Below are 23,621 nucleotides of genomic sequence, written 5' to 3'. Positions count from 1 at the left end.
AAATGATTTTTGATTTTGATTTTTTGATTTTAATTATCTGAATTATCAAAAATTCTATCGCCATTCCAAACACATACACGAAAACTTTTACGTTTATAATATTATCGTGATAATGTAATAGAGAGATATATTTGTACCATTATAGTATACCATTTTTAAAGCTATCTCTGTATGTAACAAAACATTTAAACCACTCGATCCATTCCCCAGTTTCAGAGATTCAAATTATTAAACAAGGAACTGAAATCGAATCCAGGACCTTCAACAAACCTTTACTCAACTGTGCCAGAGGTCGACATAAATTAATCGTGTGTTACATCCTCGTGCCATCTAGAGCACGTAAAGTTATCGCTACTGCACTTGATCTCACTCCAGTCGGGTCATCTTACCGTCCTATGGTATTTTTTTTTTAATTTATTTAGGAAACAAACAGCATTAACATAAAAAAAACAATTTACACATTTAACACAATTTAGGGAGTTGGCAACAAGACTTATTAATAGTAAACGAGAGTACAAAACAAATAACATATTAGTACAAAAAAAATAAAATAAAACGGTGGCAATCTATAGACAGAAGCCAAAATAGTAGTTCTATACTGGCCACTATCCACAAAGTACAGTACACAGTAGTATACAATGCGACCATTTTAGACCTTAGAAAGCTCCCTTTACTATAGATGAGATTATTTGCTATATTTATTCCCCCTTTCCCTCCAACTAACCAAAAAGTTTGCAGTATTATTAGAAGTAGTGTTACACAATACTATTCCAGCGATCATGTATTCAAGTTGAAACTTTTTATATTAGAGTTCACTTTGCAGATATTGCGGCCTTAAAACTACACTCAGAGGCACAATTATGCGCCCACTTTAATATGACGCGATTATGTTAAACTGGGCAGATAATTGTGCCTCTGAGTATATAAGTTATCTTTGCCAAGGTGCTGAAAAGCCAAAGGCTTTTGGTCATCATGTCCTTGCCAAAGAGAAGGAGAGTGAGGAAATCACCATTCTTTTCATCGGCCTATTTTTCACGCGGTACAGACCACAGAACTCTTACGAGTATTTGACAGAGGAGGGAGATAAAGAAACTAAGACCTACAATACAATCAAGGGCATAGCTACCGCTGCATCAGCCGTATGAGTGATATGGGTTCACCGGACTACAGCTCCCTAACATACCCCGACCCAAGGTCGAACCCAATACCGCAATACCAACTTAACTACTGGACCAACGACGTTCTAAGATTTTTAGACGCGTCAAGAATTTATGAACATTAAATCATTTAAATTTAACTTACAAAATTACAAGCAAAACTACATAAATATACGAGTAAGCCATTCCGACTTTTAGCTAAGCGTAATTAATGTAAGATATTTATTTATTTTTTGTTTCTTCTATTACAATAGCATCATCATATAATGTTAGCCACTTCTTATTAAAGCAAGATTTCCCATAAAAATAAAAAACTGGTTTAGAGTTCAAACCACTCCTGACCTTGTGCGTTTCTTTGGGGCCGTTTGGGATAAAATAAATTATTATCATTAAAGAAACCTAAACATATTGGCATTTGGAAATATAAGCCGATTTTAGGACGGGACGAACAAATGATATACGATTTCAAAGATTGTTGATACATTGCGATGTTGAAAAAAATTCTCTTTTAGTCATGAAAAATAATAATTCCTTTAATACATCTCGGAAACCAAATTAATAAATCTCTTGGGAATTTCATTTATTTTCAATAAAAAATAATTTTTATTATGATGGACAAATAATAAATAATCAAATGTTAGAAGTTTATGTCCTTAATAATAGTTTTATTTTGCATGAGCTAACGCTAGGACAGGACAGTTACACTAATTAAAAACATCGTGAGAAAACCAGAGAAATTTCTTAATTTTCTACGTGTGTTTACTCTGTGGTGGACTATTAGCCTAACCCCTCTCATTTTCTGAGGAGACTTGTGCTCAATAGTGTGCTGAATATTGGTTGTTACGGTTTTACAAGCTAATGCAAAGCCTAGTCCATAAAATTCAATTTGCGGTTTGCAAAGGAATTAAATTTTCCACCGATTTTCTAAGAAATAGAATAACTGTTGAAAAAGTCATTTAAATAGCAACATGGCCATTACAAGTTCTGACTCACCCTCTAAAATGAGTTTCCTGTATCGATAAAACAAAAACACAGAGCCGAGCCACAATATTTAATCAAACTATTCCTAATTTAGAGTATTGGTCTAAATTAAGAAACCTTGCCTTTCACAATTACTATTTCTACCGAGTCAATGCTTTAAGTGTATTTTTGCTTTGTACTGAGAAGTAAATTTTTTATTATAATCTACGCATGACTACACAAATAATGAAGAAAAGCTGATTTTGGTTTGCATTTTCGCATCTATTTTCGTTATCTATAAATATCATATATTATCTACTACCTTCAAGGTTAGTCGAAATTATTTGAATTACTTAGTATGAAAACATGAAAACTGTTTCTTAGTTAATAAAATATTAGTTATGTAATTCGGTTGCTATAAGTGGTCTTGTCAAAACCTTGAAGTTATGGGAAATATTCCCCAGCATATGTGTATACCTACTTAGCCTGAGTGACCTAAAACTTACATTATCAAGAATGTAAATACATTAGTAGTATTATTAGGACAAGTTCCTAAAGAGTGATGGTTTAAAAATAAAACTAAATAGCTAATTATTTTCTCTTAAATAAAGTAATTTATTTCCTAAAAAATATATACTTAGTATATGTATAATCGTACCTATATGCGCTGAAGCCTTAATAAATTGAATCAGTAAGAACTATAAAGTGCAACAGTTTCTATATCGCTGAGTTACAGTGACAGAAGTAATAACAGTCATTAAATTAAATCTAAACACCCATTTGTAAATTACTTTTTTAAAATACGACCAGCTCTTACCACACCAAACGAAAAAAGAAAACGATCGGTGCAAATAATAAATTATACATTCATTGGATTTCGTTTCTTTTTATCGGTTACTTAGAGGTCGTTGTGTCCCTTGAGTTTTATTTACTAATATTGTGTTTGATAAAATTAAAACTTTCAATGCGAGAAACGTACAGACATATAGGATTGTTATGTGTTAGAATGAGACAGAGAACACGCATGTTTTGGATGGTAGGAGTGGTGCAGTATGCGTTTTTGCCGCGGCATTCTGCACCTTTGCACTTGGCCCAAGTTATGAGAGATAGTAAGGTATGACCTTGATGAGCGACTACGGTTTACAAATTAAAGATAAACTGAATAGTTTTAACATCAACATTAAGACTAAATAAACCTTCGTGGGCAATAGCATTCACAATAAATCCATGTATGCAAAAAATATATGCTGAAGTAGTCACTTTGAGCGCAAGCATATGTATGAGAATTCTACATTATTTTATTTTTTTCTGGTGGCTCAGGTAATTTAAATAAAAGCCTAGTCAAAATGAATTAATATACCTAATTCAATTTACGTTAATAAAAATCGGTTATATACGATATTGCCCAATCAATTAAAAAACTATTTCCGCGCACTTGAAGTAGAAGAACCGGTCGTTTGTGTCTTTATTTTGGAATCGCAAAGCCTGTTATATAGGTCAATCAAAATATTGTTGCCGATTCTAATCAAATATTTATACTCGTATTATACCATTTACAATGGATGTTGAAACATCTTCATTTGAAGTTCAGTGACGTTCCGGTATAATCTTACAAAAGTTCACGATAAAGATGATTTGGATTTACGCGTTTTTATCAACTTAGAGTGAAATTGCATTCGCAAGGTTGAAGATCACATCAAGATATTTAAACATTTGCACATCATACTTATTTAATCGTCAGTATAAATATATGTCACTACGCCTTCTATAAAGCACACGCATTTTTATTAAGCAGCATTCCCTATGAATTCACCGACGTAGTTCCCATTCTCGTGGGAATATGGGGAAATATATATGTTACAATACTCAAAGAAGATGTAGCTTTCTAATAGGAAAAGAATTTTTAAAATCGGTTGAACAGTCTTTGAGTTATTAAAAAAACTAACAAACGCCTGCTACTTCGTCCGCGTGAAAATTAATGTAAACTTTCAATTCCTATTTCACCATTTTTTTAAAAATGCTCACTAAATCACGTATTTTTTTATAATTTATGAACAAAATTTTTTGTAACTCTATAAATAAAGGACTTTCCATACAAACTGTCAAGCCCTATTTCACTTGTATTTTAATTTTAGGGTCAAAAAGTACCCTTTGTTTTGCTCCAAAGCCCAAAATACCAAACCATTCCACCGGTTCAGCTGTTTAGCCGTGAAAAGGTAACAGATAGACAGACTTACTTTCGCATTTATAATATGAGTATAGATAACAAACAAACGTAAAATTAAATCCTACCGCTTTATAATATTAGTTTAGAAGAGCAAAATCGCCTCCACAAAGTTCAAGATCAAAGTTAAGATGTTAAAGCACGTTCACGTGGCGTTCGCGTTTTATCGCTGACGTTAAAAAAGGTATAAGAAAATATATGTCCACAACACGCAAACGCGTATACACATTTATCAAAGACGAGAGCGTAATCGCCTCCGCTTGTGCATTAGACCCGAGCGTTAGACAAAAGCGCTCGCCTGTTGGCCTTCGGCGACCGGTCCCGCTTACTTTCGCGTGCACCCACAAGCTATTTCGGCCAACGCTCACTAAACTGCAAGCACTATTAACTTTACTAATGAATTGAGTGATTGCTAAACCGAGTTTTTTTGCGGTGCGAATTCCTTAATATCGGTATAAGTCGTTTATGAAATTGTGTACCATTGAAAAGACTACAAACAATGTCATTAAATATACTTCATTATTTATTCATTTAATAATAACTGTTTATTACATAAATATTGAGAGAATATATTGGGAAACAAATTTTGAACTAAATACTTAACTGTTCTTGATTAAGTTCACATACCTATCTTCTCAGGGTTGGGCTCACCCCGTGTTCAAACCTCATGAATAAGGTCACCGAATGACTTTCAATTCAATCGGTCTCTCGTAGTAGGTACTGGCGATTGTTTTATTATGATATTTTATTGAAAATATCTTTGTATACGATTGCTAGACAAACTTTAGGGGCTAGGAGTTTCTTTTCCGGGCAAAGTCACATACAACTGTATGAAATACAACTGTAAAGACATACAACTGTAAAGTTTGTCGTATTGTAGGTAATCTCTGGATCTACTGTATCAATTTGAAAAAAACACTAGAAAGCCACGTTGTTTGTGAGTGTCATAGGCTAAATTTTATCCCCGTATTCTCACGGGAACGGGAACTTTGCGGCTGAAACCGCGCTGCGTCTGCTAGTGAATAATAAACATCTCTTTATTATTTATCTACTGTGCAAATTTAACTGTGACGAGGAAAACTACACAATTTCATAATCTGGTGGAGCTTTCTTTGTCTTCCTTTTTCTCAGTCTAGACGGTATAAGACAGGGGTTCCCAAAGTATGGGTCGCGACAAGAGGTAGGTCGTGAGCGAATATTGAGTGGGCCCTGAATATAATACAAGAAATTCAACCGGATGAACATCCAGATGGCCACACACACACACAAACTAGAAATAAAGTTATTAATTTACAATAATTATTATTTATTGTTGACTATATAATCTGAGCGTTACCAATATTTTATGCCCCCTTTTTAAGACGGCCAAGAGGTGGGTACCGACTTAGTCCGTTTTTGTTTGGTGGGTCGGGATCCAATCAAGTTTGGGAACTACTGGTCTAAGGAAACAGTCCTAATCGTTCATTTACATTTAAGGCAAGCTCTCTAAGTCAATACGCATGAGTGTCAGCTCACGAGACAACACGTGTAATATTTGCTCAAGCAATCACAGCGGACTGCTAAAATCATAAAGTGGCAATGTAATTAGACATTGACCAACGTCATTGCGCATCGCGGTGTCAGATTTGCATATTTTATTGCTTATTGATGTCACATGTATGGAGCACTATTATATTTGAATAATAAATGCAGTACATCTTACATTAGATGAGATTAGCAGACGCCCCGCGGTTTCATTCGCGTAGTCCGTGCGAATTCGTGGATGAAATACTATCTACTTTACTCGGTGAATATGTAGTTTTCTAACAGTGAAGTAACTTATAAATCGAATTAAATTTTTATAAACAACCATGAAATCAATTCTTACGTTTTTGTAATATTACTTTAGATATTACAAAAATGTAAGTAATATAATAATATAAGTGATTTGCCTGTAAGTTGTTTACCTAACACCATACTAAGTCTCGGGCTCAAAAGGTTTAGAACCTAGAGCCGTAAAGCCTGTTAAAAAGCATGATTGGTTTATGAAAGAGACTTGTCCATGTTACCTTTGCACTCTATTTGCCTGTTCGAAAAGTACAAAATGCAAATGTAATTAAAATTGAAATTTAAAATAAAAAAAAACAATCTTTTTAATTTATAAAACATACATGAAAAAAATAGGACTATCCTCCTCTTTGGAAGTCGGTTAAAAACAAAATATCACCTATCAACACAAATCATCCAAGACAAATCGATCTTTAGAGATCCAAATGTCAAGCCACAGCCTAGTGAGGTCACCCACTTGAATTGTTGACCTACTGGCAGTCACATGCCACCTGATTACCGAAAACGTTTTACGTAACCAGTTACGAATGGAGCTTTGGAAAGTGATTTTTCGTATATTTACCTCTACTTACATTGAATTTGGTAATATTGGTTTTTTTGTCCTAGTTTTACTTCGTTAAAGTAGTGTAAAACAACATTATCAAGCTATTTAAACGACCCTCTGCCAGGCCTAAACTTGATATCCCCTTTTCTAAAACGAAGGTCTTTTCCGAATCTTAATATATAAATATGCGAAAAGTCATTCATCACGAATCTTGAAAACCGCTTGACATACAAAGCTGAAATTTGGCAGGGAGGTAGTCTATAGTTAGTAGATATCCGCGATATAAAACGGATTCTTAGACAGGGCCGAAATGAGGAGATTTAAGGGCGGACGAAGCCACGTGCGTCCGCTAGTTCTATGAAACCTAAACCTAACCTACTTATTTTGCGCTCCGAGGTACGGGAATGTACAATTTTTTAATGGATAGATAGTAAAATATTCACTACATAAGCCGAACAGAACAGAACCTCCTCCATTATTACACTTATCAATGTCTTAAAGTAAAAGGTAGTACTGATGACTTGATGTTGATTTTAATTTGAAATAGGCACTTGTACGAAATCAGTTACAAACATGTAATTTTAATATAAAATATTGTAAAATGAAAATCATATTTTTTGGACATTAACAACTGACATGGCTTTCAAATGACAATTATTACTACATACACGAGTTTTATGTAGTTTTAGTTTTTTCTGCAAACCAAACGAATGGTTTCATGGACCCTCTTCTCGTCTCGGTCGTTTTTTTTTCTTCAGTGAGTTGGATACTAAAATTCTTTCATATACGAACTATTCGACTATTTCAAGCTAATTTAAACAATAGCGTATATAATCAAAATGATACTGTCATGTATTTTAATGACAATCTAAGTTATAGTTAGTTACCTACTTGCTTTTACTTTTAAAAATATCTAGATTGTTTGGCAATAAATGTCATTATGCATACGAAATGTAAATGCATTTAATCGTTATTTCACTAAATCACTTGTTTTACGAAATACTTCTTGACTTCCTATTTCGTCAGCATAAAGTAAAATACCTACAACGGCCACCCATGAACTTTGTATGACTGATTTGTACACGTACCTAATGAGACTTTGTAGCTAGTGGCGTGCATATTATTTTGGTTAAAAAGAGTAAGCACTAATGACACCTATATTATATACCGGAGATATATAATTATGTATAGAAAAAAACGGAAGAAACGAAAAAACGCGGCATGAAAAGTATTATATCATCAACCTAACTCACAAATTCGAAAGCCGTTGAAGTGGGGCATTTGTCCAGAGCGGCAAAAATGAAGTGAGACTAAATTGACTTATTCCAATATTCAAAATTGGGCCAAAGCTCCATCTTCCCCTCCTTAGGAGAGAAGAGACCAGGGCCTGTATAAAAATATTGAGATTTATTGTGAGATTTTTATATTCATCATAGGCCTATTATTGGTTGAACTACAAGCCTGTAGCCATGTGGCAAGTCGATTCTCGCTAACGCTAATGTTTGAAAACTAACAAAATGTATGGGAATGACATTCACTATCGACAGCTCACGTGATCAAGTAGTCGATCGGATCTGTCATTCCCACAGATTTAGGAAGAAGAGTTAGCGTTTAGTGTTATCTGTTCTGTTTGTTATTAACAGTTTGTTAGTTTTCGAAGCGTTAGCGTTTGTAGAAGGAGAATCGACGTGCCACATGGCTACACATTGTTTTTGGAAGTTTTATGATGAATAAATGAATGAAACTTCCAAAAACCATGAGCCGCTAATCGTAAATGCTAAGAATATACCACAAAAAAACAAAAACACCTTTTAGTGACGATTTATTTGCGTCGGAATATTCCCACTGAACATATAATTATTTAATTGCCTTGTCGACTTTGTTTTTTTTATAACTACCTAAATAGAAATCTCATTAAACTTTATTTATTTAATAAAAATACATGAAAAGTTAAAACAATATTTTTTATTAACACATTTCAGACAGACCTTTATATGTACCTACACTAGTCTATCCCGCAGTTTCACCTGCATAGTTCCCATTTCCATGAAATATAAAAATATGATGATCACAAATAAAGAGGGATTTCTGTTGAATAAAAGAATTTTCAAAATGGGTTTAGTAGATCTAGATTACCCATCACAAACTCACTCAGTTTAACCTCTTTTTAATATTAGCACAGAAAACAATATTAGTATAGACTACAATATGTTTCGCTCGCGATGTTGTCCGTGCACAGGCACATGCCTTTTGCTATACCTAGTTTGCTTACTATGGCCGGATATTCAGTTCGGTGTCTACCCATTGACCACTTAAAAAACGTCCTCAGTTGGGTGGAGTTTTTCAACCAAAGCAGCAGTTTCAACCAAATTTAACCTTAAACTAAACATTTAGTCCCGTCTCAGTTTGATTTTGCTCTGAATGTAGGATTTTATTGGAAACAGTTTTAACAGTGAAATTCCAGCTACGGTATTTAGATTTTATTTTCTTTAACTAATTTAAAACTAGTAACTACCAAAACACAAATGTGGACAGTAATGACACGATCATCGGATAAGTCCCCGGATACGGGCTTTTATTAATTGTCATAAATTATCTGTTAATATGATGACTATCGAGTCTGAGTACCTCTAGGCTATTCTGTAACGATATATTTATAACTCTCAAGTGCGAGTTTCAAATTCACCTCTATCTCTCTCTGTTTAACACGATACTATAGAATGAGAAAGATAGCGGTGAATTCGAAACTCGCTTTTGCGAGTTATACAAAACATTGTTAGAGAATAACCGTGCTGAATACCGCTAATATAGAATTTTAGTATCACTTCAAATAAAACGGTGTGGATTTTCCAATATAGTTAACAAGATGTGTACCCAACGTGTTAGCAATACAAGTTAGTATATACGTATTGGTAAAGCGCTAATCCTTCGAGTTACGACGTCGGCGAAGACAAGTAGCCGATCACGATCATGTTACATCGCTTAAGGTCGCGTCACTAGCGTTTTATACAGTAAATCACCTTGCTTTTATTTTATAAGAAATATTGTCTGATAAATAATAATCCTTCAACGCGAGCAGTAGACTGTAAAGAGCCGCTTTAATAAGTACTAGTGATGTGAAGGGATCGGTTGACTCAAGATATCTAATAAAAACAAAGATGTAATCAAACTTATAAAATTGAATTTTGAAAGACCCCCGAAGGTTATGAAATTATTAATTACACTCTCGATCAAATCATCAATATTGTCTTTCAGTGCACTTTGATTTGAGACCCCACCCGATTTAATTTGCAAACATTAGGTTTTTCTTCTCCACTTTCAACCCCCAGAACTTTTAAACGGCTCAACCGATTTTTATCAAACATATCTAAGAATACTCGCCCATAAGTCACCTTTCATCCGAAATAACTAAATTTTAATCGCTTCATCCATTCGGGAGCTATAGTGCAACAGACAGACACGTCAAACTTTATTATATATATATATTGATTTTGAACTGTTCAGTAATAATTAACTTGCATAATGTACTCTATTCTTATCGATTTCCACAACAGAAGAGGTTCTCAATTCTGTTGTCGGCACGACGTATTTTTAAGTCTGACATGAAAAAAATGTAAAATGCGTATGTGCATATCTTCCCTGACTACAGTATAATGCGTTTCAACTAAAATACCTGTTTTCACATAGTAATAGTTATCGATTTTTTTTAAGATTTATGTACTAGTCTTTTTTTTTGTTTTCAGATTTGTAAAGGTGCCATCCGTGACTGTGTGCGTGCCCCGTGAATTTCACAACCATTACGAACAATCGATTGACGCAAATTAATCGATTAACTGTTGAACGAACAAATAATCGAATACACCGGTCCTTACAAAATGTGTTTACGCCATTACTAAGGCTGTGAAACTGTATTGCAGTGTTTGTTCTTTGAGAAACTTACGTCAAACTCAATAACTAAGTGAAGTGCATCGAAGATTCGAAGTTTTCTTCCACTGGGCTGAGCTCAACACTCGATCGTTTTTTCTTGGTAAGTCATATATTCCATATTTCACATAATTGTACACATGTAGCTCCATATCCAATAGAAGTAGAATAAACCCAATATAGTCATATATTAACTTATAGACACTCCCATGATATGCGGGCGACGGGGGGGAATCACTGTGCGGGTGTGAAGTTGTGCGCGCGGGGCAGAGAGAAGGACTGCGCGGGTATAAATTCGTGCGCGCAGGGTATCGCTACCCCCCTCCCGGCCCGCGAGGACCATCGGGAGAGTTACGAACGAATTTGCCAAGCTATAATTCTACTTCTATAAATAACGTTTGAAAGCATTTGGTAGTCAAATATTTTGAAAATTTTGAAAAATTTTGAAAAAAATTTTGAAAAATTTGAAAAAATCTAAATTTTGAAAATTTAAAATTTAGATTTTTTCAAATTTTTCAAAATAAATCATCACAGAACCTGAAAAGAACAGAACTGTATCCGATTCTAGAATGATCTATACGATTCTGTTCCAAGGAACTAGGTAATCATAAAAAGTTACAATTAATGGATATACAATCAATCTTGTACGGTTTTCCTCCTCTTGGGTTTTTTTTCCAAATTTATATGGGACCAAATTTGAATACCCTTTCTAATTAAAACAGAATTATAAAATCGGACTACTTAGTAAAACGTTACGCGTGTTCACACGTAAAAAAATCGTCCATTGAAAAGTTACGTTCAAGTATTTAACGCTTTACGATTTACATAATCTATAATACATAGGTACAAATAGATTATAGTCCACATAACCGGCTTATGACGATAAAAGTTAATCTCAGAGATTTACATTTAATTACTATACCGAGTTTATCAATTTTAAGCCCTTCATAGTCCTGTCAAATTATTCAAATATATTAAAATGATGTAGCTTAAATAGCTTACATTTAGAGAAAGTAAGTTACCGTCCAAATAGACCATGTAAAAAATGCAAATCTCGCAACGTAGCCGTCGTCTGTCGCAAAAACCTATTCTATTAAATTTAAAGTCAGTCAACAAAATTACCAACCAAATTAAAACTTTTATTCAGTGTCAATTCAGTCATACAGCTCGATATCCCATCATAATTCTATTTCTCTCAGTTCAACAACTCGATAGTATATCGAATTTGTTTCTTCTTCGCTTCTCGAAACTATATTGAATTCGTTCCTATCTCTGTATATAACTATCGTGGTATACTATTATATCCAAAAATTTTCTACTGTTAGATATGTTACGTTCCTACAAAATCATTTGATTATACATATACCTAACTGTAGATGCGTCTACAGGAAGCTTTCATTTACAAGTGATGAGGTACTTATTTCATAATCATCACGATCTGTCACACAATTTTCTATAATTGGCATAAATTATCGAATTAAACAAACAGCCTATAATTTATTTTGACAGAATAATACCCATAAAATCTACTTTAATTATGTTTTACTAACATCGTAGGAAATGAAACTAGTTTTTGAGCCATTACGTGGTGGCTGTTCCGGTGGTGGTCTTGCCCTTGCAGTGTCATCAAGGCCAAGGAATTATTCATACCGGTTGATTTTGGAGCATCAACCGTAACTCTTGAAGTTTTTTTCTTACTTATAACAATAAATATTTTTTTCGTAATACTATAAATATTAAAAAATACACGTTATTATGGAATTAAATATTCTAACTAATGCATGACTGCACTTGTTCTACACCATTTTGATGATTCGAATTATCGAGAATAACAATTCAAAGGTCTAACACAGACACTTCAATTATTATTTAAGAAACGCATTTTTTATATTCAATGTTACAAGAAACACAATAATGTATCATTTTACATAATTGTTACTGTAAATGTTAAAGCGATTTTTACTAAAGCTTATGAACTGATGAAGCAGTAAACATCTCAGTCGCATTAGCTTGGTGGTTGGTAGAGCTCTACTACCACAATATATATTTCTGCCACCAACCAGCAACTTTGAAATATAGTCAAGCAATAGAAATTATATTTCTTATATTCAGAGCTTAACGTCTATAGCTCGAACTAAAGGGCATTGTGGGACACGCTCCTAGCGAATGTGCCCTGCGAGATGATACTCTGCTTAGGCAAAGGATTTCCACTTAAAATCAAATCCTGTTTTTTACTTCATGCATGTAGTAGTAAAAACTATACACGTATGTACCTAATCCGTTTCTTTACACATCCAATTAGGTAAAACGCCAAAAATCATCTTAAGTAGTTCCGGTTTTCCTAAAAAAAATACACACGATTAGTAATAACTGCTTAACGTCAGTGCCTCTACACAGCCTTGAAAGGCCAAGGACATTCACAGGCAATTTTATTGTCACGCGCCGTGCGTAGGAAAATCATCCCCACTGTTGTTCTGTCATTTGTCATGCACAATAGGCTTCGAGGCAGTTTTTTCCGCTATTACATTTTTTTTTGCGAATTTTGTTCGCTACAACCTTTGTTAGGTTAGTTGGGGTCTTGTATCAAGTATATCACTGGGATAGAATATGAAACACTCGGAGAAGTTTACATTTTCAAATTCTAGGCGAATGAAAATTTAATAAATAAATAAATTTTCATTCGCCTAGAATTTGGAACTTATTTTGTATCAATACTTCTCACAGATATTTCTAGACACACCTTTGATATCTCAGACGATATATTTTCAAAATCCTTCCTTACCTACTATAAAAAGTATACAAATTTTTGCAATGTTTTAATCCAAGAAATTCAAGGTATCCATTCATGTTAGCCAATCAGTCAGCAGCCTTTTATATAACTGACGTAATTTAAAGAACTTTTACTAGGATTTTAGGTCTGTCTTTGTTTAAAGACTTTATTGTTCTCTCCGAGTTTCCGAGAGTAATCAGAATTAAGAATAATTCAGGGGGTGGTTCTACAACTACTTAACTCGTATGTTAGGTCTATTGTATTGTGACGTTCCTCTATACAGTATTATCTTGGACGTTCATGGGAACCAGCTAAGGATTAGCGACCCTAACTCCAATGTAATCTAGAATTCTTATTTTAAGACTAAAACTTTGCATAATTACTTATACTTTAATATTAATAAAAGTTTTTAGTAAACTTTCCTCTAGACAGTAGCCAGAAACTGGTATAACCAATGGCGCTTTACGCCTTAATAGTAGTTTACCATTTACAGTAAAACGTGCTGCATGTGGTGGAAAAATACAGCCTTTTAGTAGGCATATATGCGCACAAACTTGTTACATAACAGTAAGAAATGTCAATATAATGATCGGTAAACAGATAAAGTGGAAATATTTATGTTCTTGCAACTCCGTGCCGCGGCACACTACGGTATGTAAATGTTTGAACAACTTCACTTTTCGCAGCTTTCGCTTTTATTCCCTCCGTGATGATGCAGTCCCTTGTTGACATCGTGGTGATAATCATAGCCAACAAACATTGTACTGTTCAACCATAACCTAACCATTGTCTAAAATGTCTAAGCTGTATTAGGTATCGACTATAAGATACACACAAAAAATTAGAAAAAATGTTTTTACTAATTTTTACACAAAAAATTAGAAAAAATGTTTTTACTAATTTTTTGCATATTCTTTCACCTTTTATACCCTTTATAGAAAACGATACTATTTTCCAGGGAGTTCTAATAATTTAAATGAGATGACAGTTTGTATATTAAACTTACCCTACTTATATACAACATGTAAATGGGGAAGTTACTGTTTGTTACTCAAACGAAAAAAAAACGATTGAATGAATTTTACACGTGGTTAGTTTTAAGACCAGGTTTTATTTAACACTTTGAAAACAATTTACCCGGCCTCAAATTAACACTTGAATACTTTCAACCAGGTCTCTGAAACAGTCTTTAATACTTCGTTCGTACATTCGGCAATACCTCCGGTCTAATTAATCTTAAAAAATCTCAATGTTGGAATTTTTTCATAGTAATATTTGTTGTTTGAAAAAGCTGATAGCCCATCTGATGTTAAATGAAATACCATCGACATTTGAAGGACTTGCTTACTTCGTACAATTCACCGCAGATATTGAGCTTTGTGGTAGAACATATGCCAAAAGAAAAGGTAGCCCTACTGCAGTCAACGTACTCGGAAATAAATGCGTGTGTCTCTTGAAGGGAAAGTACTGGGAGTGCCTGTGAAACTGGATTCCTTCCAGTATAAAAAGCTAAGAGTTATGCAACTTAATTTATGGAAATTCCAACGCAAGTGGCCGTGTACCAACCGAAAATAGAGGTTTTATCATATAAATGCATACGATGTAGCGGGTAATATCGATGAGCATTATACTTCAGAAATATTATATTTTTAACTCCATTAATTAACAAAGGATTGCTTCGAAGCTAAGTATTGCTCGTACTACTACAGGGGACATAATTTCTTATATTGTCCCGAAGAAAATATTTTAAAAAAAACACGCTTTATACTTCAATTCTGGACTATTGCAACCTAACTCCCAAAGCCAATATGGTCTAAATCCTTTCCTTTTTTGAAAATATTGCATAGCTTTTATCGCGGGCTTTGAGCGTGACGACCGGTCAAGAAATTCCGTAACAAAAATAAACCTAACAAACAAGCCGTGCATCAATTTAACACATTTCGACGTTATCATATCGACTCAGCTGGACAAGTGGTGTGAAATTAAGGGGCAAAACTTATTTAACCAGAGTTCGATTCCAGCTTAACGTAATTTTTTTTTTTAAATTTTTTATTCTGGAAAAAAAATACTACTTAAATAAAATAAATAAATAATTGCATAAGTTGATAAAAAATGCTATGCAATAGTTTTACCGCGGTAGTCCCCGATTGCCACACGTATTTCTTTTTTATTCTTTACAAGTTAGCCGTTGATCTACAATCTCACCTGATGGTAAGTGATGATGAAATCTAAGATGGAAGCGGGCTAACTAATGTTAGGAGGAGGATGAAAATCCTACCCCTTTCGGCTAAATCGCTTGGCGGTACGGCTTTGCCGGTATGGTAATTCGATTAAAGTTGCTTCCCTAACTATGATAGGAGCGTGGGCTGACAACTCTTTTATAAAATTACGGCAGTGTGACCTTCAAAGGCATTTAGACCACATGTTATATATGTAAAACGGTCACTGTCATTCAAATGTTATTTCGAAATTACAGCCAGACACTACAATTTTATTTATATGTATTGATCATTTACCGGGATTGAATTTGCCTTGGATTCACTGGATGCAGGCGGCTCAATATTGTGATGTTTGGAAGTCCCTACAAAATGTCCTATGTCCTGCAGTAGACGTCCATCGGCTGATATGATAATGACGATTATTAACCCGTTCTCAAGAATTGTCTTCTTTTTCCTTCTTCACTTTGAGACGTCTTTATTGCTACGAGCTCAGAATACAGAAAACCACCAGAAGGAGTGATAGCGCAAAGAAGTGAAGCCATTTCAACTACACATTTTACGATTACTCACTCTGTGTTTGTCGTGTTGTTTGACGTGCTATACAGGTGACAAATTTAATTAAATTAAGCCGTCTTGTGCTATTCCTTCGTGTAAAAATGCCGTTGGTAAAAAAAAGAAACTGAATAGGATCACATTTCACGTGTAAGTAGCACAAATAAATATTCTTATGATATAATAATGAATAATTTTTACGTGAATTTAGTTGTCATAGAAACCGATGACTTCATTTTGTAAGTGTTGCCAATGTAATTGTTTTGATTTTCCCTACTTTTAATTTCAATTCAAGGATTTATTATTTATGTAAAATATTAATCAACTAAATAGGTAGGCATAGGTTCCGGCAATTAAGTTGAAATAAAATTGTGGTAATCAGCGCAGATAAAGAAAGTGTAAAATAATCTTAAAGCTTTAAAATTTTACAAATAACAATGGCGTGCTATATTATAATAAGTTCGTTCGTTCTTGTCTGTTTGTGTGTTTGTTTGCACATTTGTTTGTTTTCGTGTGCTTGTTTGGTCTTTTGTTTGTTTGTGTACCTACTTGTTTGCTTGTTTGTTTGAGCAAGAGGATTAAATAAAATATTTTTATCTTCAAAACACATTCTTAAAAGATATTAAACCAATTAAATGGCCTTATTTATACTTGAATTTTAAGAGACATCAAAATTAGAGAAATAAGACGAGATAATAATAACTGTGCACGCGATTGAAATACATATTTATAATAATAATATTATATAATTATATGGAATATATAAAATTATTATTGTAAATATGTATTTCTTTAGTTTGTTAGTTGATAAGTTTTATAATAACCGTCATATTATATCTATTATTTATTTGTCCTTGTCTTGAATTTTTTAGAGTTCATTTTCTTGCTGACTCTTAGCAATCACTAGAAAACCGGTCCCACTGTTTTTATTGTTTACCATACAAGTTAACATTTAATGTGATGAACTGTACACTTATTGTTTTCCTTTTAACATTATTATTATTTGACGGCCGCGTGGCGCAGTGGGTAGTGACCCTGCTTTCTGCATCCACGGCCGTGGGTTCGATTCCCACAACTGGAAAATATTTGTGTGATGAGCATGGGTGTTTTCCAGTGTCTGTGTGTATTTATACATTATCTAAGTATTTATATGTAGTATATAATGTATGCTTACTTTGGGGCTAGATAGTGATGTGTATTGTTTAAGTATATTTATTTATTTATATTTATTATAATTTTTTACCACAAAATAGGGAAAAATTTAACAGCCTCATGTACTAGCAACATTACGCGGGTGAGAAGTGCGACGAGTGCAGGCTGTTGTGTACAATTTTTGGACACACTGCGCACTATAGAATGACATCTAAACGTGGCTTCTGGTGGTTTTCTGTATTCTGAGGCTACGAGTATTCACAATCAAGATGGCTGCGCTCTATAGAAAGCTCCGCGACACAGTTCTGTTCCCGCGAACCTGTTCGCATTTTACATAATACAAAAATATTCGCTGCATTTTCTGCACTGTTACACAATATTACGTCAATCATTTAATTATTAAACCGCCATTCAGCCTTAATAAGTTACGTGATTTTGATTTAAGATTAAATTCAAACTTAAATTGCCACGAGCGAACTATTTATAAGTAACGAATATATTTCAATTTGCATATTATAATTATTTGATGCCATGACTCCATATCTGCAAATAGGTAATGTTAAGTAGATTATAATCTATTCAGTACTAAGGTTCATTGTGTAGTAAGCTGATGATGCTACTCGTATATTACTAGTAACTACGATTACTTTGTATTTATCTCATTTACTATTACAATAGTAAATGAGATAAATACAAAGCATTTTAAGAGGCTTTTGCTTGGGCGACGGATAAATTGCTGGATTTTGTCTTCCGACGACATGTAATATGAGAAGGTTCCACTTCACGGTCACTTTGGTCACAGGTTGCTTGAATTTCAAAGAAATTATCATCTATATCAATGATTGGTGGGTAGAGAATTATTTGGAACCTTAAAAGTACGTAGGTTTAGATGGTGTCTCCCTTGGTAATTCATAAGTATCAATAATAATTTACAAATGCATAGGTATTTACAAAGTGTCGTTAATTACCGTCCATTGAATTATGTATGTAATACCTAACAAATAAAGTAGGTATATGATTATCATAACACACTACTACTACGACTAGGTAAAAATAAAAAGACTGGCTGACCAAAATATAATGTAAACGATAAATCTAGGTTTTGAGGTAGAACCGTTCATTAGTTTGAGTACTAATTGACTATTTTGTTTAAGGAGGACAATCATAAAACAAGTATACCAAACATTCGCACGAAAGCGGCAATAATCTATAATTGGACTTTCATAAGCATATAGAATCATTAACTCTTAAAAGATATTCACTAACGACCTTGAAGAGTCCCGTTAGTATTTAGATTATATGCACAGAAATCTCTAAATAAAAAACCAAAACGATGTATTAAACAAACAAACACTCCATCTATATTTTATTCTTTTGCTAGATTATGAGTTTCCTTTAAAAAAATAGAGTAATTAAAACCTATTATTAAAAAGAAAGAGAGGCCTGATTAAGTTTTAAAGACCAAGAATTCCCAACTTTATAAATATAAGTGAATGTAACGTTCCTTGAAACACTCGCAGGGAGGTTAAGTATAAATTGTCGCTTGACATTAATTAAAACAAGAGTGGACATAGACAAATCAAGTTTATAGGCAATAAAGTTACTGGATACCAGGACATCAGAAAGTGGACGGCAGTGAAACCCATATATAACGCAACAGCATTCGTTAAAGTCTGAAGTTTACATGAAATTAAATCACTAAAAGCTCTTATATGTTATGTAAATATAATCCTTATTGAGTATGAAATAATAATATGTGAAGGATGTCTGAAACAACAATATCAATAAAAATTACAAAATAATTATTCAAATCTATACTAATATAATAAAGCTGAAGAGTTTGTTTGTTTGATTGAACGCGCTAATCTCAGGAACTACTGGTCCGACTTGAAAAATTCTTTCACTGTTAGATAGCCCATTTATTGAGAAAGGCTATAGGCTATATATTATCCCCATATTCCTACGGGAATAGGAACCACGCGGGTGAAATCGCGCGGCGTCAGCTAGTATTACATAACTCTATTATGAATACTTTATTGTTAATGAGTAAAAATCTTTTGAAGAGAAAAGTGACTTCATAAGGCAGTATGATATTTAAGGTCTTATCTAAATCCTCCTTGATAGCAAACCGTATAATTGGGGATAATTAATTAGTTAATAGATACATAATCTACGATTTTGTATAATGATAATAATCTATGTTAGCACATAAGTAAATTTAGAAATCATACTAGAAGAAGACTTGATCAAATGTGTTTTGAAATTGCTGTCATAGGAGTGTATTAATAATAATCTACAAATAGTCGTGTTGAAGGTGAGTTCGCATCTTTGCAGACGCACTTCATGTACTCGTAAGAGTCGTCAATTACGCCAAGTAAAATAAACATCTTACGCACTGCAGACGAAACACATTTGGCATTTTGAAATGATAGCTCGTTCACATCATTACGCCATTTTTTTTACAAAATATAAAAAATATTTATGTTAAGGACATTATGTAACTGGCCATTAAAAAGTAGATCGATTATGGTAATAATAACGATAATTTGATTAACAATCTCTACTAATATTATCAAGAGCTAAAGTTTGTATTATTGTAAGGGGTAATCTCTGTATCTTCTGTATCGATTTTGAAAATTCTTTAACAATTAGAAAGCTACGGTATTTGAGAATGTCATAGGCTATATTTTATCCCCGTATTCTCAAGGAAACGGGAACTACAACCGAACCGGAACCGAAGAGCATCTGTTTTGGAGTAAATTTAAAGAGTTTTTCGTTGAGTTTAGACTACTTAGTGTCAATAGAATCAATACAATCAAAGCGGAGTAAAAGCTAAAAATATCAATTATTCACTGTCCATAATCAACTTTTGCAAATGCCGGCATCTATTCAATAGATGATGATTTTCTAAATATTTCGTATTTATTTCCCCAACAGAATCTCTCAAGAGCATCTGCCAGTCATTAATATTATCTAACTCTAATCAGCTATGCACGAAAGTGAAACCGTTCAATTAACACCACTTTTACCCACAGACCGCAAGCTCGCCAGACTTCTCGTCGTGGCCATTTACGTACTCTATTACTGTTTATGGTCATGCACTCTATGGCTTTATGCTAATTACCAATTAATAAATACCGAAGTCTTTTTTCGCTGTGCAATAGAACTGATTTTTTATAGATACTAATATGTTTTATAGAGCAGAAAACTGAATGTACCTTAAATAAAGTACTAAATATTGAGAGAGATAATTCTATTTCTTGATCTTCTTATCTTGTTGTCCGCCCGCTATGTGACAAATGTCGTCCGTGGAAAACTACCACTATGGATATTTCTGTCACCACATGCAGAGTTGTATTACGGTCTAAAGGTTATGGTTGCCAATGAAATTACAGGTACTTAAAGCTTTACAATTTACACACACACTTCAGGTTAAAACCTACAGGCAGCGCATTGTAGAAAGTGTTTCTTTTACTAATTGTGTAAGTACCGTAGGCTCTATAATCGGTCAATAGCGGCGTTGCTGGGGGCTTTTGCACCTGATGGGGCCGGAAGGCAGGGTAGATTTTTTTTCTTTTCTTAAATTAGATGAGCGGAAGATTCTCTAACGGCGTCTCGGACCTCGGCTTAGAGGGACGTTCTGAAAGGGTGTTTTGGCGTGAATGTTTCAGTCCGGGTGCCCCCGAGAGAGTAAATACCAACGACAGTTTAAAAACCCGGCAGATATCGGCAACCTCACAGAACAGACAGCGCTAAAAGGCTAACGCTTCTCCTATATCTGTGGGCAATCTAGTCTTCGTCAGCAAAAACGCTGTGTAGCTTATGGTTGTGTTACCCGCGAAGCGTTATCAGGATCGTAAAAAGGATCGTAATCGTAATACTATAAAAATATTGTACCTACATGTTTAACTTAGTAATTCTTTAATTGTAAATAGAGTTAAGTAATCACATATTATTTGCATAATAATACACTACTTCTTACCCATTTAGCGTAAATTCAGCGCTAACACCAATTTACACGCCTATTAACAAATTAATATGAGGCCTAAAGCTCATTTTGTGCTCCAGTGCACCCATACCGCAACACTGTATAATTTAAATTATGTACTATTACTAAATTATCGTGTCTGTATTCTTGTTTGGAACATATGTTCCTATTTTGATCTTTGCTAATTGAATAATTTGAAAATTCCAACATATATTTTTATACAAAACCTTAACCTTACTATTTGGATATAATGATTCAAGTCTTAATGCTAGCCGCTCACCATCCTATATGCCCACATGCTTGCAGTTCTAACGGCTTACAACCGATAAAATTAATCTTGTGTTGGTCGCAATCGGCATGATGTCATGCCTTGATGTACTGACATGAAGTTAGTCACTGGACTAACTTTAAAGTATTTTAAAGATACACAAAATATATTGCCTGTATAAACTTATTTGAAGCCATTTTATAGTAAAAACTAGACGTCATTGTAATTTCCACTCATCTAGAAGTGTCGAGCTATACCTACCCACAGTTATCATTCTGTCATTCATATATGGTTGATTGATTGTATCTTAATATATGAATAGATACTCCGAATATTTGCTTTAGCTCTCTCGCCTCTACGTCTTACATAAAGCGTACGAATATGCTTTCTAAACTTCTCATATTGAATTTGCAATAATTCACAACATTGTTATATCACATGCAGCTCAATAAACATAACTGAATTCTACAAAACAACAGACCTTTTGTCTATATGTTATAAAAGAGTGATAGTAACAACAAAAAGTAAAACTGACCACCGTTTTATTATAATATTGCTAGTTACGTGATCGTATACTTTTTTTTTAATAAAAATATAGGTAAGTGAGTACTTATTAAGTTTCCAGTTCATTCAACATCAACAAATGGAAGAAACTGTTGCATTTCAACGAAGCGAAGTCAACAAAAACAGAATTTAAGTTAGCGGGGATACCCAAAAAGAAACCAAGTATATGTGAAATATCCAAAATAAATTTCAAAGTGTAAGTACGTGAAGTGTTTGATTGTACAAATCTCCATAACTTGACGGCGTACAAACCGAGTTTCCAGATAATGTTTTGAGTAAGTGAAATAACTCTACTAAAACTAAAATGAATAAAGGAGATGGTCCATTTCGGGTCCACTGTTGTAACCTAACAACTATGACATTTGACAGCAAACGTCAAAACGACTATTGCGTTGAAAACGTCATCAATCCGCCAGAATGAATACTATTTCGAAAGAATTAAAGTAAATTCGTAGATTTGTATAATCGAAAATAGTTTAAAAAAATATTTTCTTTAATTTCTGCCAAGATACAATGACTGATCCTGGGCTCCATACAATTTTGGACCATCTCCTTTGTAATCAAAGATTCTTGTCAAAATATGAATGAATTATTCTACAAGATCGTTATCGTCAGTAACAGCCTTTAAGTCTTTTGAATACGCAGTTAATTGAACTTGGTCGTTGAAGAAACAAATTGGGCGATAAAAGGGATATCCTGTACTAAGTAATCATAAAAAGTGTATATAACTACGGAAAGAAAGATTCGCAGGAAATAGTGCAGTGAAAGTAACGAATTTCTTATCTCAAATTGTCAATTGCATACCTACTTATTATACATTTCCTAAAATAAACAAGCATTTTACTATGTTAATTTGTTACACTTTTACTTCCTAATACTATGCTAATAAAAATCAATCAAACGAGTAAAAAGTATTTAAAAAACAAACCATCATTTCTTTCTTAAGCAAAAAATGTTTGTTTGCTCTGAATCGAAAATGTAAAAAGTAGAGTTGGGCCGCGAAACACTGGATGGAAATCACAATCCCGCCAATCACAAGGCCGCGATTAGTGATGCAATTAGAACCTGACTAATGACTATGAGAACTATTATAAATCTTAGGAGAACCACGAAACATTCATCATCATCATCATATCAGCCGATGGATGTCCACTGCAGGACATAGGCCTTTTGTAGGGACTTCCAAACAACACGATCCTGAGCCGTCTGCATCCAGCGAATCCCTGCGACTCGCTTGATGTCGTCAGTCCACCTAGTGGGGGGGTCGAACAACACTGCGCTTTCTAGTGTGGGGTCGCCATTTCAGCACTTTGGGACCCCAACGTCCATCAGCTCTTCGAACTATGTGCCCCGCCCATTGCCCCTTCAGCTTCGCAACTCGTTGAGCTATGTCAGAAATTTTAGTTCTTCTGCCGATCTTCTCATTTCTGATTCGATCATGCAAAGATACTCCTAACATAGCTCGTTCCATC

General features: G+C 33.9%; 1 protein-coding gene across 1 annotated transcript in view; it reads left to right on the top strand.

The window, feature by feature from the left end:
• The window catches only part of LOC112058625 (titin homolog), a 75,370-nt gene that overhangs the window by 3,361 nt on the left and 48,388 nt on the right, over window positions 1-23,621 (top strand). The window contains exon 2 of the mRNA XM_024099545.2: window positions 10,456-10,739. The gene's annotated coding sequence lies outside the window, so the exon portion shown is untranslated. The remainder of the gene's footprint in view (window positions 1-10,455; window positions 10,740-23,621) is intronic.

The sequence above is a fragment of the Bicyclus anynana genome, chromosome 4 (genome assembly GCF_947172395.1).
Source record: "Bicyclus anynana chromosome 4, ilBicAnyn1.1, whole genome shotgun sequence".
NCBI classification, from domain to species: domain Eukaryota; kingdom Metazoa; phylum Arthropoda; class Insecta; order Lepidoptera; family Nymphalidae; genus Bicyclus; species Bicyclus anynana.
The sequence above is the reverse complement of the archived record's forward strand: the minus strand, read 5'-3'. Positions and strand labels throughout refer to the sequence as shown.